At 36.6% G+C, this 15,882-nt stretch overlaps 1 protein-coding gene across 2 annotated transcripts in view; it reads right to left on the bottom strand.

Annotated features, from left to right (window-relative positions):
- Positions 1-15,882, bottom strand: part of ITGAV (integrin subunit alpha V) — an 80,297-nt gene that overhangs the window by 49,180 nt on the left and 15,235 nt on the right. The window lies entirely within an intron of this gene.

Raw genomic sequence — 15,882 nt, 5'->3', positions numbered from 1 at the left:
TTTTCAGTTGTTAAATTGTGAGATAACTATTCAACAAATACTTACAAATAGTTTAGTCCCTGAAATTCTGCAGCATAAAGATATTTCTAAAAACAAAAGGTTACGTATTGAAACAAAAAAAATCAAATACTTGGGAATAAACCTAACAAAAGAAGAAAAGGACCTATACAAAGAAAACTATAAAACATTGTTAAAAGAAATAGAAGTAGACACAAAGAAATGGAAAGACATTCCCTGCTCATGGATCGGAAGAATTAACATTATCAAAATGGCCATCCTACCAAAAGCAATCTACAGATTCAATGCTATTCCAATTAAAATTTCAATGTCATTCTTCAAAGAAATAGAAAAAATATTGATGAAATTCATATGGAGCCACCAAAAACCCTGAATAGCCAAAACCCTCCTGAAAAAAAGAGAAGGGAATGGAGGCATCACACTCCCAGACTTCAAACTATACTACAAAGACATAATAATCAAAAGTGCATGGTATTGGAACAAGAACAGACACACGGACCAATGGAACTGAATAGAAAACCCAGAAATAAACGCACAGATTTATGGTCAACTAATCTTTGACAAAGGAGCAAAGAATATGCACTGGAGCAAAGAAAGTTTGTTCAATAAATGGTGCTGGGAAAACTGGGTCACTATATGCAAAAGAATGAAACTTGACTACTACCTCACACCATGCACAAAAACCAACTCAAAATGGATTAAAGAACTAGACATAAGATCTGAAACCATAAAATATATAGAAGGAAATATAGGTGAAACACTACATGACATGCACCTCAAAGACATCTTTACAGACACATCACCCAAAGCAGTGATAGTGAAGGCAAAGATAGACAGCTGGGACTACATCAAATTAAAGAGCTTCTGCACAGCAAAAGAGACAATAACCAAAACAAAGAGAAACCCCACCGACTGGAAGAAAATTTTTGTACACAATACTAATGATGAAGGACTGATCACAAAAATCTACAAAAAGCTGATGAGACTCAACAAAAACAAAGAAAATAATCCAGTCAAAAAATGGGCAGAAGAGCTAAAAAGAAACTTCTCCAAAGAGGAAATGCAAATGGCCAACAGACATATGAAAAAATGTTCAACATCACTTGTAATTGGGAAATGCAAATCAAAACTACCATGAGATACCATCTTACACCAGTGAGAATGGCACATATTAAAAAAAACTAGCAACAACAAGTGTTGGCGAGGATGCGGGGAAAAAGGAACTTTCTTGCACTGCTGGTGGGAGTGCAAACTGGTCCAACCACTATGGAGAGCAGTGTGGAGAGTTCTTGACCTACTAAACATAGAGCTTCCATACAATCCAGCAATTCCACTCCTAGGTATTACCAAAGGACACAGAAACCTCAATTCCAAAGGGCACCTGCACACCTATGTTTATAGCAGCACTGTTTACAATAGCTAAGCTTTGGAAACAACTCAAATGCCCAAAAATAGATGACTGGATCAAGAAGATGTGGTACATATACACCATGGAATATTACTCAGCAATCAAAAAAGATAAACTCATGCAATTTGCAGCAACATGGATGGAGCTGGAAGGGATCATGCTCAGCAAAATAAGCCAGAAAGAAAAAGAAAAATACTAGATGGTCTCACTCATAGCAGGAATCTAGAAAACCTAAATAAGGGACCAGGAAAAAGAATAACTATAAGAAAGAAAAAAATCACAATCAACAAACAACTATAAACTAGAGACACACTATGGTGATGCAGGGAAAGTAGGGATTGGGGTCAAAATAAGGGGGGGTGCAATTGTATGGGGAATATAAAAATAAAAAAAATTAAAAAAAATTTTTAAAAAGCCTACGAAGTGCTCTTGTAGAACACCAGTAGTAAAAGATAAAGTAGAAAACTAAGACATGTTACTGACAGTATAACAAGAGTTAGAATCAAGGAGACATGATTTGGCTGGTGGGAATATGAATTAGACTTGGTATACAACATGCTAACATTTACTTTTAGCCTACATTATTGTGAAAATTACCAGGCACACATGTAAAAAGCACTGTAGATTAAAATAATATAAATAAGATAATAAAATCTAATTTTAAGGTATATTTTGTTCCTCTTAAATTCTATTATAACCATCATTCTTCATAAAAAAATATGTCAGTAATTACTTGGATAAGTACCCCAGCCATAACAATTTTAAGAATTCCATCCAACATGTAAATATTATCAAAAGATTTGGTTAAACCTGCTCCTTAAGCTTTACCCATCTAAGGTATTGCTAATGATTACTCAATTCTATTCTGAAGACTTAAAACCAACTGAAAAGTTAACAGTTAATGAGAACCTTAATAATGTTAGGAGCCATACAGATAAGATGAAAGGTGTAGCACTGTATATTGTACCAATTTTTTAAATTTTATTTTATATATTTTACATCATTTTTCATTTTCGCACAATGTATGCATTTTCATCTTGGTTATATTTCCCATACAATTTCCACCCCCCTTATTTTGACCCTAATTCCTCCTCCCCTCCCCCCCATAGTGTATCTCTGGTTTATAGTTGCTTGTTGATTTTGACTTTTACTTTATTATAATTAGTCTTAATTTTTTTTAACTTTTTTCATCATTCTGAAGCAAAAAAAATTTTTGTGTCCGTGTGGATGGTAGATATTTATTTATTTATTTATTTACTATTTTATTATTTTATTTAAATATTTTATTTTATATAATTCTTACATCTTTTTTCATCTTTGCACAATGTATGCATTTTCATTTTGGTTATATTCCCCATACAATTGCACCCCCCCTTATTTTGATACTAGTCCTTCCTTTCCCCACCACTCCTTCCCCACCCCTTGTAGTGTGTCTTTGGTTTATAGTTGCTTGTTGATTTTGATTTTTGCTTTGTACTGATTAGTCTTTTTCCTGGTCTCTTATTTAGGTTTTCCAAATTCCTGCTATGAGTGAGACCATCCGGTATTTTTCTTTTTCTTTCTGACTCATTTCGCTGAGCATGATCCCTTCTAGCTCCATCCATGTTGCTGCAAACTGCATGTGTTTATCTTTATTGATTGCTGAGTAATATTCCATTGTGTATATGTACCACAAATTTTTGATGTATTAAATCTCTGAAGGGCTCTCTTTATCTGTTCTTTATCAGTGGTCACAAAGGCAACTTTTTATAAGTAGGGGAAGAAGAAAGGAGAAAAGGAATTAGGTAGTATATGTCCTTCATTATGAACATGAAGCCTTCCTAACAATGGTATGCTGGTCTCTAAAGTCTATGTCAACATGCTATCCCGAGCTGAAACAATACATATGAGTGACCTTCAGATCCCCAAATGGCTCTGAGACTCCCTTACATTACCCGTCCTCCCATAGGTAGATGAATGTGCCATGTAACTAGTTCTTGCCAACAAAAGCAGAAGTGGCATGTGTTGCTACTGAGTTCAACTCAGTTATGCATGGGTATGAGCTCACTAATCATAGGAAATGCAAAAAAAAAAAAAAAAAAAACAAAAAAAACCTACAATAAGATATCACCTCACACAAGTTAGGAAAGTCATTATCAAAAAAAATAAAAGATAGCAAGTGTCGGTGAGACTATGGAGAACAGGAAACCCCTGTACACTGTTGGTGGGAATGTAATCAACACAGTCATTGGGGAAAACAGTAGGAAGGTTATTCAAAAGTTCCGAGCTACAATCCCACTTCTGATACATATCTGAAGGGAATTAAATTATTACTTTCTGCACTTCCATGTTCTGCACTTCCATGTTCATTGCAGCATTATCCACAGCAGCCAAGATGTGAAAACAATCTAAGTATCTACGGATGGACAAATGAACAACAGAAATACAGTATATACAGTAAATCCTCACTTAGGGTCAGCAATACGTTCTTGCAAACTGAGACTTTAAGTGATTTTAAAGTCCTTGAATGAGGTTGTTTCAGGTAAGTGATATAAGCAGAGACATAATGACAAAAACTTCATTTTATATAAAACAGTTAACTCATTTTAAAAAAGGGAGGGGGGCAGGTATTAGCTGTTTGTTTCCCTCTCCCATTGTAGAGGATGGAAGAATGGATGGTGGAATCACTTGATGGAAGCAGCCTCAGTCCAAGTTTCTAAGCCACCAAAACAGTCAAATGACCCACACCAGATGATGACAAGCAAAAAATAATCTTAAGTGAGTGAGCCTTGGTTATTTGTTTTTAAATAAACAAATGTAGTTACTGTGGTTACTAAAATATGGATTCTAACATAGCTTGAGTTATACTATAAAAATATAATGTATTTCCAAAAGGATCTGAGCATACAGAAGAAGTTTAACCTCTGGAAGAACTGGCTTTAATTGATAATTTTTAAAAGAATTTTAACCACAAAATTTATGGTTACAAGTTATTTAATAGTTATTTTTTAATCCCACAGCAGCTAACAGGGTTCTCTTGCTGTGTTGCTGGCTTTCCATTCTATTCCTTTCTACAAAGGAAATGAAGGCATTTCTTCCCCTTACATCAATGAAGCAGAGGAAGTAAGGTAGGATTGTGAAAGAAATAGCTGGGGATTGGAAATACTCATTTCCGCTCACTGTACTTTAAGTTCACAAGCATTATGCCAAACACACGTAATCACAGTCTGAGAGATTAGAGTTTATGAACAATTGTATTTGAGTAAAAAGTGCAACATTCTCATGACTGCTACCACCTGCTTCTGCTTTCAATTTAAACACAGTCCTCTTAGAAAGAACCTAAAGATGTCCGAGCAGAAAAAAAACTTTCCTATAATAGGGAAAACCTTAGTTTGAAGAGAAGTGTCATATCAAATAAAGGCTCCAATATTTTTCTTGTAATCTAAAAGATCCCACTTCAAAAACAAAATGATAGAGGAGCAATACCACTATATTCTTGCAAATACAAGCATTCCTGCCTACAAGACACCCGATAGTAGATTCCTAAACAATGTTGTGAAAGATAAAAAATAAGTAGCAACTGTTCAAGATTAAAAAAGAACAATGAGATGTTAGTATTGTGGTTATGAAAGAGAAGGTCCCAGTTCTTAAGAGATGTATGTTTAGGTACAAGGGGGGTGAAGTGCCAATATCTACAACAATGGATGAACCTAGATGAAGGGTATATTATTGTTCATTACATAACAGTTTCAAATTTTCTCTAAGTTTGAAAATTAAAAAAAAAAAGTACAGCAATCAACTAGCACACATTGTATATATTATAAGGCCGGCAACAGGTATCTTTTACTTCTTTTCACTTGAATTCTTTACTGTATTTACTGATTTTAAAATATTACAAAATGAATTAAAACATAAACTATAAAATAAAGCCATATGTAAAGACATATCTATTTTTTATAGGTTTTTTTTTATAGAGGCATTTTTTTTTTATTTATTTATTTGTTTGTTTGTTTGTTTTGTTTATGCATGCGCTGGGTACAGTCAGAAGCGCGGGAGGGTGAGAGAATTCACCAGAGCCGGAGCGGGGAGCAGAGCAGGCAGAAGGACTGAAGTACACTGCTGAGGGGAGCAGCGGGCGGCAGGAGAGGTCTGCGCGCCATGTGGGACCCTCCTTCGGTGGCCGGGGAGCAGCTGGGGATCGAACCGGTACCGCAGAGGCCGCGGGCAGCTTCGAAACCCAGCGCTCAACCGCTGCGCCACCAGGGAGGCCTGTAAAGACATATCTAAATGCCACAAGCCCCCTATGAACAAATAACCACTACTAACAATTTGGTGTCTATCCCAAAGATTTGTTTCATGAATATGTTTATCCTTTTACATGTAAAAGACATTTTAAGTGAACAGTTTTAAATTGTTGAAATTATTGTTTTATATATATATATATATATATATATAGCTATTATACACATTATGTCTTCTCCCCTTAATATATCAATAAAGGTAGATCTATAGCTTTGTTGTGTGACATATCATCATATAGTCACACAGCATTTACTGAACCAATCCCATTTATCTCTTTCAGTCGAAGTTTTGGAATATTTATATTTTGATTTAAGAAATATCTAGCGATTGATTGATGAATAGATAAGATAGATAGATGCCCTCAAATCATTATCTATCTCCTCTTCCAATGTACCAAAAAATCTTAGTATCAGGTTATTGTTAGGGAGTGAGGCAAGGACTCATGGTCAAATTAAGATGACAAGTCCTCTAGAAAATGGTAAAGACAAAATATTATTCTAATGGGTAAATTTTTATCAAGGTTCCAAGATGTACTCATTTTACGTGTATCAGTTCCTTTATCCTCAATCTCTATCCTTTAAACAAATCATGCTCCTTCGCACATGCAAGACTTCGTCGCCATGGCACTCTAACTCATAAAAAGTTCTTCCTCCTAGTCTTGATTCAAACTACTTGAAAACTCAGTGGTTCTCCATTCATGACTCTTAACACATTTCCTGAAGGAAATCTCTGTCTAACACTAGAGACAATCATGGGAACAAGTACTTATGGTGGAGCAATTGGTATAGGAATGAATAGAGTTATGGGGATAAGGTGGCAGAGTCCACAGGAGGGAATACTTTATGGTCAAGAGACTATCTAGTGCAAATAAATGAATGAATGAATATTCTTGGATTCTTTAGAAAACTATGAGCTGTTCACTCTGACTAGAGCAATCAACTAGCACACTATATGTCAGGAGGGGGGCTGTTAGCAAGAGCTTTTATGCTGTGCCAAGAATGTTCTGTATGGGGTTTTTGAATAACCTTCCATATTGAGTAATTTTTCTTTAACTGTATTCCTAGAAGTTGACGTTAAGTTTCCTCATCATAAAACATTATCCAGTTCTCTTTCTACCACTTTGAAAAGTGGCAGATAGGAATAATTTTACAGGTCACCATAAATTTTATTTTTTGAATAAATATACTTTTCTCTTTTTTTACAGTGACACAAGACACTGCTATTCAATGTCAAGTAACATGCATTTCTCATTATTAGCTATCATGTTCCATTTTCTATTTTTTTTAAGCATTCAATTTTTTAAAAAGGCATTATCCCCTGCTGTAATGATTATGGATATCTTCCTTCATGGACATGAAATCACACTTAAGCTAGAAAATGTCATGGTATACAAGTACAAATCTTACATATATTTTTGCTGTTATTTTTATCATTAAGCATTGTGGAGCACAAAAATCCATATTTCTTTCCATATGGCAAACAATTTACCCATAGTATTTAATTTGAATGAAAGAGCACCGAAGGTTAAAAAAAATCAATCAACGTGACTCTTGATCAAAAAAAAATATTTGAAAAACCTGGAACTTCACTAAAACAGTCATGTCCCAAAACAACAGCCATCTCTTAAAGCATCATGTGATTAAATATATTTCAATTACATTTCAGAAATCAAATATATGCAGCTATAATGCATTGGCATACAATGGTACGCAAAACTTAGTCAATACTCATCAAGAAAATATATATCATTCCTTGCCTTCAGATTCGACACAATCATCACCTCATAGTGATTTTTTCAATAGGAAGTTTGCTCAACAGGAAGTTCTTTACCAATCAGAACTCCTTTTTTTTCCAGAGACCAAATCTTAAAATACTTGATTCGACAACAGCAGAGGTTTCACTCTGAGGAAGTGTGAATAGAGGGTGGGTGGGGAATAAGAAAAGGGAAGCCTGCGCTCCAAACAAACTGACAAGCAGTTCATTCATGACCTGGCTTGAAACTGGCAGCTGTTCCGGGTAGGGAATGAAGTAAATATTTTGAGTCACAGTCCTGAAGTCACCATTTTGAGCGATGCTGGAACTCCACAGGCTGCTTAGACCATGCTGCCAACCTTGAAAAGGAAATCTCACACAGACAACTGCAGAAATTCCAGGGCTGGAGGAAATGCTTCCTCAGGCAACCGTCAAGAAAGAACTAAGATTTCTGCCCATAATTCTGTAAACCACCTTGGAAAATAAGCTCTGCTCTCCCAAATTATGAATAAAAGGGCATCTCACACAATGTTAAAGAAGAGAAGAAATTGTGCCCTATTATACAAATTAACATTAGATTCTATACTGTAACTTTCAAAAGATGAAAATGCTATTAGAGAAACTTGAAGGTAATTAGCAAATCAATCACTAGAGATTTAAACATGTAATGTCTACTTTTCTAGGCTTTTAATTCTATCAGCTGCAGTTTATTAAACTCCCATGATTGTGAACTTCAGGACAAAAGGATCTTAAGCAGAGCAGCCTGTCACAGCTTTAGATTCTGACCCCTGATTAGTAACCAATTCTCATTTCCTCAGTGTTTCAAGAGACCCTGTGAAACACTCAACTCGCCAGATAATTACAGGAACGTTTAAAGACAAATAACCTTATTACCCTAAAGTTAAAATTTTTGTTACCTCTCAAGTCCAAGAATATATTTTGGGGAAAAAAAGATTCTATCACCTTTTTGACAAGGTCAAATTCAGATGTACTAAAGCATTAGAAAAGCAAAACAAGGAATTTCTACTTGGAAGTTATCGTGCTTTTGGTTATTTAGTCTCATTCATTACCATACAACTCTTTAAATGAAATGCTATAAGCCACCAGAGGACTTATTTTTTGTTTAAAAAAAGTGGCTATAAATAAAAAAAAAAATTTTTAAAAGTGACGATGGGCTATAAAGATATAAAGCTATCCCCAGCTACTGCAGCCTGAGTTTGATCCCTGGCCAGGGAGCTAACCTATATATGGCCATGAGACCTCTCCTGTCTTGCCCGCTGCTCCCCTCAGCAGTGTATTTCAGTTAATCCACCTGTTCTCTCCACCGGTCTCTGATGAATCCTCTTACAGCTACCTGCACTACCCCACCCCCACTCATCCCGACCTCTGGCCTACATGCAAGTTCTTGTATACATAAATAATAAATCTTAACAAAAAAAATTAAATTCAAAAGTGGCTATTATAACACTGCTACCCCTCATTCACCCTTTAATAAAATAAACAAATTCTAGGCTTGCTTAAGCAGCTTTTTGTCTCAACATCACTTCTGCTCTGTCATATTTCCTATAAAGCATTTGCTTGAAAGCAAAATTTTCCAATACTTATTTATTTGAAAATTAACAGGTAAGAGGATGAAATTTCTTTGATCACTCATTTAAATAAGTCATGCATACCTCCTATTTACTGCTAAATATAAAGAATATAGCAGCAAAAGAAACAAAATCCTTGTTTTCAAGGCAGAAAAATAACAATCAATTATATTCTATGAAATGCTATGAAAGGTATTTGAAAGAAAATGATGAAAGGAGACCACTGCTAGAATCAGGTATTTGTAACCAAATGCTATTGTGAAATCATGTCTTTCATTGATTTGGGACTGTAAGTATTTAGACATTAGCATTTCTGAAATCTGGATTTATATTATAATAAACAATGACTTAAAATTAGCAGCATTTTTTAGTAGAATATGCATAATAGATTTTAACATCAATAGCACTCTCACATTTACAGTCAACTGATTTTTGATAAAGGTGACAAGATAATTCAGAGGGAAAAAAACAGTCCTCAACAAATGATGCTGTAACAATTAGATGTCCATAACCAAAAGTTTAATTTGGAACTCGACCTCAAGCCATAAAAAAATAAAACAAACAAACAAAAAAACCCCCACAAAATAGGTATAGGTCTCAGGCTTAAATAAAAAGCTGAAACTGTAAAACTTAAGCAAAGGGATAAACCTTCATGATTGTAGGTTAAACAATGATACAGGAAACCACAACTGTATTGACTTAAAATGACATAAGACAAAAGTCCTCACAAAAGATTTAGGAATTACGAATGAATGAAAAACTATCTGTGAATATAAAAATAAGTTCTGAAATTATAATAGATGATCATGAGAAAGTATGAGAAATCTGCATAAAACTGTACCAAAACATCTTTAACATAAAATAAGATATAACTGTTATCTGAAAGCAAACAAGAAGCGTCAGAAACGTAGAGCCAGAAGAAAACAGGGTAAGGCTTGTTTCACTGGAACTGGTATTTATTTATTTATTGAGTTATTACTACAACAGGAAACAGAGAATCAAAATCTCCCTCTCTTTCCATGAGCAATTCTGATGATCTTGCTGGAGGCAACACAACATACAGGCTCTTTGAAAATACCCACTGCTTTATCAATGCTGGTTTGTTTCCTCCTAGTGATGAGAAGGAAATGATCCTGAAAGCATTTAACATTTTAAAACAAAAACTCTTTGCTGAAGATTAAAAAAGGAAAGAAAGAAAGAAAGAAAAAAAAAAACCAAGTCAATGTTAAATCTTAAAATGGGTATGAGTTAGGTCAAAGCATGCAGGGAAGGGGATGGACTTGAACTTTAGAGAATCATATGAATATAGTTGGTTTCAGTAAAACATTTAAAGTATTAAAATACTAACTAACTGCAAGAGTGTTACTCAGTAATAAAGAAAATGGACTAATTGATTCCTAGGTGGTCTACAGTTGTCTGATTGTATAATTCTGTGCCAGAGGTAGACAGATTATATCAAGTAAAACATAAAACATCTTCATTTAAAAAGTATTTCTTTAAAATAAATTTATTTTGTATTCCAAGGGAAAGGAAATTATTTTTTCTTAGTTTTTGACTTTCTAGTTTGCAAAACTATTGCAACTATAGAGGTAGCTGAACACACTCTGAGCCAGAAAATTCACCCAGAGGCTAAAGTCAAACCTGGGCTGTTTTAGAGTCTGCATGTTTTAATTGTAATGAGTTGGAAACTGTATGGCACAGAGGCCAGAGAGCAGCTAAAAGTCTTATATAGTCTATTAAATACAAAAGCTTTGTAGTATACAGAAAATATTTCACAGCATTTTTCTTGACTAGACAACTGGCATGGCCAGGGTTTGCTCACAGCTTTTATATGAGAATATGGTTGCATGTTCCAGCAAACCATTTTGGGTGGGAGAGTGAGTAATCTCACTCCTGATCTTCTCTAGTACAGATAATGTTGGCCAGAGCTGACATTCATTCACTGAATTTGGAATATAAACATAGGAAAATCTTTTTTTTTTTTTTTGAAGGGATATATTTAACAAACATGCAGGCAACCCATATTTCTAAACAAAGGCTTTGATAGGGCCAGATGATACTTGTTCTTCTCCCTCAGTGCAGATCAGGCTTTGTTTTGGAAAAGATTTATTGTTGAGAAAATGAGGTGACAGTCTGTTAGTAACATCTACTTCCCTAGAAAAAGAAAGCACGTTCTAAGAAGATTTCCCAAATACTAAGCAAGATAAAAATCCATTTAACAATAGACACAATTATCTTTCTCTCCTTTTCCATAATTATTCCCTTCCCCACACTTTGTAGTATGGGCAAGATATAAACAATTCTTCCTTCATTCCATTGTTTACAAAATACCTTCACAGACATTCTCTCATTTGACCTACATTTCAACCCTGAGGGTTAAGTATTATTCTTATTTGACAAAATGGAAAAACTGATGTTGGCAAGCTTAAGTAAATTGTCCACGGTCACATTTTGTGACCACATCAAGTGAGTATCTCAGCCTGAATCAGAGCCTACATCTTCTAAGTCTACCAAAGCAAAAAGACAAAAGAAGGGGCAATGCTTACTTATATATACATGGCTCTTGCCCTAAATTAGTTTGCCATATCATAAATATCAAACAACAAAATACACAAAAGGGCACTTTATTAACACTACTCTGTTTTTTCTAAGGAGAAACACCCAAGATGAATAAGCCGAGAATATCTCATATGGTTAAAGACTTCAAATGTTGGTACAACAATCATCAGGGAGCCTTCTCAAGACTCAAACTTTCAAACTCACAAAACTACCACTGGCTACACCCCGCACCAGTTTATTTAGAGATTACAGGCCGGAAGCAGACTATCTCCATGATAGGAGTCCTGACATGAACTCTCCTGTGCAACAGTACACACAGCTGTCCAGAGCTCTCCCTTCTGCCCCACACATGGCAGAACCAAAATGAAGAAACAAGATCTGCTGAGTGTGGGAGCCACCCTGGCTTCAAAGCCTCATGCCCTGCAGGAATGGTATCTCTTGTAATGACTCCATAGTCATAGCTTTCAAAGATTCCACAATGGACATTCCAGCTAGAAGAATCACTATACCCAGGGAATCCCAGCCACAGCATCCCCATCAGATACTTATAGTCTATTCATAGCTTCTCACAATTCACATGCAATTTACTAATCAGGGGCCACTTTTAGCATAAGCAATGACAATCAGTCACTTAGCCACTCAGAGATGTTTGTGTTTGGTAGAGGATAGGGTGAGAGTTGCTCCACAGAGGAAAGTAAGAAATGTTTAAGGGGAGGCCTCCTTGGTGGCACAAAGGGTTAATAAGCACAGCACTGTGAAGCTGTCTGCAGCTTCTGTGGCATGAGTTCAATCCCCAGTAAAATAAAACAAGAAATTTAATAGAAGATCAAATTGGCATGAAGAATAGGAAAGGGTTTTATTTATTTATTTATTTTTAAAGATTTATGTATTTATTTATACAAGAACCAGGGTACAGGCCAGATGCGTGGGAGGATGAGAGGATTCACCAGAGACAGAGCGTGGAACAGAACAGGCAGACTGACGAAATACACTGCTGAGGGGAGCAGCGGGTGAGACAGGAGAGGTCTGCCGTGCCATGTGGGACCCTTGCCCGCTGGCTGGCAGGGACTAAACCGGTGCTGGATCGAACCGGCGACAGTTTCATAGTGCTGCGGGCAACCACCTGTGCCACCAGGGGAGGACCGGGAAAGGGTTTTAATAACCATTTCCAACAGCTCACTATTGGTTATATTCTATTTTACTGTCCCCACATATCTATTATTGAATTAGGCTGTTTTATGCTGTAGTAGCAAGTATCCCCAAAATCTATTAGTCAAAAATAAGAGGATTATTTTCTACATTCAGTTAGGACCATTGCTGGGTGAGGGTTAGGTAGCTGTGAGACTGGCTGAGCATGCAGTAATAAAAAGAAGCTTCCATATTCTGACGTGAAGAAAAGAAGACAGGAAAATGACTAAGAGAAGATATAAATTCAAAGGAAAAGCTGTTTTGATTTTTTTATTTTTTTGAGAAGAAACATTTAAATACATTTGAAAGTTAAAAAAGGAAAACGGTGAATGTATACCAGGGACATAAGGATAAGCAAAAGAACAAACAGGATTTCTGAGAAGCAAAAAGTACTAAGTAGTAACAATTTAAAATAGCTTATATTCACAGAGTCATTGCTATATGCCAGTCCCTAGAATAAGCACCTTACTTGTTAACTCACATATATCAATATGTAAATATAAACTCATTCACTCTAACTCCAATCTGTGCAAAGTCACCAGCAAGGAAATGGCAGACCAGGGCTTGAGCCTCCTGCAGTTTGCCTACAGAGACCATACTTAACCACTCAGCTCTTACCTCCCTTGACACAGGCCCGAGATGAGGGAAAAAGCGAAAAGCCACAATCTCCCTTGAGATGCAGAGAAAAAATAAAGATATCTGTGGTGCTGAGAGATTTGTGTTTGGTAGAGGATGGGGTGAGATTTGCTCCACAGAGGAAAGTAAGAAATGTTTAAGGGGGCGCCTCCTTGGTGGCACAAGGGGTTAATAAGTACAGCACTGCGAAGCTGTCTGCAGCTTCTGCAGCACGAGTTCTATCCCCATCTAGGAAGCTACCCACATGGCACAGCAGACCTCTCCTGTCTCACCCGCTGCTCCCCTCAGCAGTGTATTTTAGTCAGTCTGCCTGTTCTGTTCCCCACTCTGTCTCTAGTGAATACTCTCTCCCTCTGCACCTCTGGCCTGTACCCCATTTCTTGCATGCATAAATAAATAAATCTTTAACAACTAGAAATGTTTAAGGGGTGATGCTGGAAACTATATTCCTTTCATAAAGTCAAGAGACAGTCTACAGGTGCTACTTGTAGATATAGAGCTTTTCATGACTAGATGACTGAAATCTATGCTATCTTATTCAACAGAAACACTATTTGGATAATGTAAAAAAATAACTCTTAATTTGTATATTTCTTCAATAAAGGAAGCCTCAGATATTATACAAAAGATTACAGAAATATAAGGATGAAAGAGACAAAAAAATACATCCGTGTACATATATAACTAAAGGACTTCAGTAATATTGTCACAATAGAAAAGCTCTTCTGACTGACTGGCTGACTAATTGAGTCATTCATTCATTCATTCATCTACCCATCTAATCAATCTATTGGGCACCAAGTTGAATAGACACTGTTCTAGAACCCTAGGATTTAAGCAATCAACAAAATACTGCAAGTTTTAAATATGATTGTCAGGGCATCACTGAGATGATACCTGAGCAATTCTTTAAGGTGAGGGTGGGGGTGGCACCCATTAGGAATTGGGGAAACAAAATACCATGCAGAGCAGAGTCCAGGCAAAGGTGAGGTGGGAATGTGCCTACAGTCTTGGAGTCACTGCAGAGACCCAGTGAGATTGGAAGAGAATGAAGGAGGTAAGAACAGTATAAGATGAAATAAAACAGAAATATCGGGGTGCGATACTTAGTCCTCCCCTGAGACAGATGGAAAGATATTAGTGGAATTTGAGCAGCAGTGCTATGATTTGAATATGTTAAAGGAATCACTCTGGTTGCTATAGAGAACAAACTGCTGGGGGGTGTCTGTGGCAGAAATGCAGGAGCAGTCAGGAGGTATCTCCACTCTCTTCCAACAGTCCCTCCAAGTCTACACTGTTCTCCACCCTGTTCTTGGCCCCGGATGCTGACCAGCAGGAATTCTCAGCCTACTGGATTGGCCAGGGAGGAACACATACAAAAGATCAAAGGGAGGAAGGAGAGTGAGGTCAAGATTTTATTCCCCTACTCCTCCCTTCCGGTCACTTTGGCTGACCACTGCTCCCTAACAAAAGCCTCAGCTCCTGTCACGTGGTTCTCTCCACCAATAATTCTGTTTTTGGATTCTGGAAAATGTCCCCTTTCTCGTCTCCCTTCAGACCTAAAAGGCAAATTTGAACCAGTATCTACCAATACCTTGAGACACTGCATTGTCCTTTATAAATAGTTATTTTACTAAAATCTCCTCAAACTATCCCAATTTAAATGTGCATCTCTTTCCTGGCAGTGGTCTTACTAATTCAGGCATCTAGAGTGACAGTCCAGGTGGGAGACAATGGTGGCCAGGACCAGGATGTTAGCAGTGAAATGAAGTGAAGCAGTTAGATTTTGACTTACTGATAAGTTTCATGTCAAGCATGATTCTAGTTTTTGGCCAAAGCAGTCAAAAAAATGGAATGTCATCAACTGAGATTCATTAAAAAATTCACAAATCTGGGCCTCCCCTGGTGGTGCAGGAGGTTGAGCGCTGTGCTATGAAGCTGTCCGCCCATCCTGGGCGACTGGCAAGGGTCCCACATGGTGAGGCAGACCTCTCCTGTCTCGCCCGCTGCTCCCCTCAGCAGTGTATTTCCTCAGTCTGCCTGTTCTGTTCCCCACTCTGTCTCTGGTGAATTCTCTTACCCTCCCATGCATCTGGCCTATACCCCGGTTCTTGTATAAATAAATAAATAAAATCTTTTTTTAAAAAATCACAAATCCATAGAAAATACGTACAAATATACTAAAAGTAGTTCACAGAAAAAGGAATATGTATGGTTTACACACAAATACAAAGTAGCTTGGTGTTCCTGTTAATTAAAAGAATGCAAATCAATATAACGATATGAATCAATGCAATGTTATTATATATAACAATGGAAAAAAATAAAATTGACAAAAATAAAATTAAGGTGATAAGGGTTGGCACAAGTATCAAAAACATCATTAAAAGGTTCTGAACCTCAGGCCTCCCCAGTGGCGCAGTGGTTGAGCGCCAGGTTGTGAAGCTGCCC

The sequence above is a fragment of the Talpa occidentalis genome, unplaced genomic scaffold (assembly GCF_014898055.3).
Source record: "Talpa occidentalis isolate TD23 unplaced genomic scaffold, MPIMG_talOcc4v2.1 talOcc4.3, whole genome shotgun sequence".
NCBI classification, from domain to species: domain Eukaryota; kingdom Metazoa; phylum Chordata; class Mammalia; order Eulipotyphla; family Talpidae; genus Talpa; species Talpa occidentalis.
Note: the sequence above shows the minus strand (reverse complement) of the source record. Positions and strands in the feature narration are given on the sequence as shown.